Source organism: Triticum urartu, chromosome 7A (assembly GCF_056163025.1).
Source record: "Triticum urartu cultivar PI428250 chromosome 7A, HENAU_Tu73, whole genome shotgun sequence".
Classification (NCBI taxonomy): domain Eukaryota; kingdom Viridiplantae; phylum Streptophyta; class Magnoliopsida; order Poales; family Poaceae; genus Triticum; species Triticum urartu.
This window is the reverse complement of record NC_141879.1, coordinates 227,113,567-227,115,747: the sequence shown is the minus strand read 5'-3', so window position 1 is coordinate 227,115,747 and position 2,181 is coordinate 227,113,567.

The window sequence follows — 2,181 nt, the reverse complement described above, 5'->3', positions numbered from 1 at the left end:
ACCGTCATCTACCTCCATCCCCTCCTCTTTTTGCAGCAGCCATGGATGAACTCCACACTTCTCGTCATCTACCCTTGATAACCCACAAGTATAGGGGATCACAACAGTTTTCGAGGGTAGAGTATTCAACCCAAATTTATTGATTCGACACAAGGGGAGCCAAAGAATATTCTCAAGTATTAGCAGCTGAGTTGTCAATTCAACCACACCTGGAAACTTAATATCTGCAGCAAAGTGTTTAGTAGCAAAGTAATATGATAGTAGTGGTAACGATAGCAAAAGTAACGGTAGCAAAAGTAATGTTTTTGGTATTTTGTAGTGATGATAACAATAGCAACAGAAAAGTAAATAAGCGAAGAACAATATATGGAAAGCTCATAGGCAATGGATCAGTGATGGAGAATTATGCCGGATGTGGTTCATCATGTAACAGTCATAACATAGGGTGACACAGAACTAACTCCAATTCATCAATATAATGTAGGCATGTATTCCGAATATAGTCATATAATTGTTGGGGAATGTTGCAGAAAACAAAAATTTTCCTACGGTTTCACCAAGATCCATCTAGGAGTTCATCTAGCAACGAGTGATTGGATTGCATCTACATACCTTTGTAGATCATGCGCGGAAGCATTCAAAGAACGGGGATGAGGAAGTCGTACTCGACGTGATCCAAATCACCGGAGATCCTAGCGCCGAATGGACGGCACCTCCGCGTTCAACACACGTACGATCAGCGTAACGTATCCTCCTTCTTGATCCAGCAAGGGGGGAGGAGAGGTTGAGGAAGATGGCTCCAGCAGCAGCACGACAGCGTGGTGGTGATGGAGCTGCAGTACTCCGGCAGGGCTTCGCTAAGCTCTATGGAGGAGGAGGAGGTGTTGGAGAGGGAGAGGAAGGCACCAAAGGCGTGGGGTGAGAGGCCCTCCTTCCCCCACTATATATATGGAACCTAGGGGGGGGGCGCCGGCCCTAGGAGATCCAATCTCCTAGGGGGCGGCGGCCAAGGGAGGAGTCCCTCCTCCCCAAGGCACCTAGGGGGTGCCTTCCCCTTTTGGGACTCTTCCCCTTTTTTATCTCTTGGCGCATGGGCCCCTTGGGGCTGGTGCCCTTGGCCCATATAGGCCAAGGCGCACCCCCTACAGCCCATGTGCCCCCCCGGGGCAGGTGGCCCCACCCGGTGGACCCCGGGGACCCTCCCGGTGGTCCCGGTACAATACCGGTGACCCCGAAACTTGTCCCGATGGCCGAAATAACACTTCCTATATATAATTCTTTACCTCTGGACCATTCTGGAACTCCTCGTGACGTCCAGGATCTCATCCGGGACTCCGAACAACATTCGGGTTACTGCATATACATATCCCTACAACCCTAGCGTCACCGAACCTTAAGTGTGTAGACCCTACGGGTTCGGGAGACATGTAGACATGACCGAGATCGCTCTCCGGTCAATAACCAACAGCGGGATCTGGATACCCATGTTGGCTCCCACATGCTCCTCGATGATCTCATCGGATGAACCACGATGTCGAGGATTCAAGCAACCCCGTATACAATTCCCTTTGGCAATCGGTATGCTACTTGCCCGAGATTCGATCGTCGGTATCCCAATACCTCGTTCAATCTCGTTACTGGCAAGTCACTTTACTCGTACCGTAATGCATGATCCCGTGACCAGACACTTGGTCACTTTGAGCTCATAATGATGATGCATTACCGAGTGGGCCCAGTGATACCTCTCCGTCATAGGGAGTGACAAATCCCAGTCTTGATCCGTGTCAACCCAACAGACACTTTCGGAGATACCCGTAGTATACCTTTATAGTCACCCAGTTACGTTGTGACGTTTGGTATACCCAAAGCACTCCTACGGTATCCGGAGTTACACGATCTCATGGTCTAAGGAAAGGATACTTGACATTGGAAAAACTCTAGCAAACAAACTATACGATCTTATGCTATGTTTAGGATTGGGTCTTGTCCATCACATCATTCTCCTAATGATGTGATCTCGTTGTCAATGACATCCAATGTCCATAGTCTGGAAACCATGACTATCTGTTGATCAACGAGCTAGTCAACTAGAGGCTTACTAGGGACATGTTGGTGTCTATTATTCACACATGTATTACGATTTCCGGATAACACAATTATAGCATGAATAAAGACAATTAT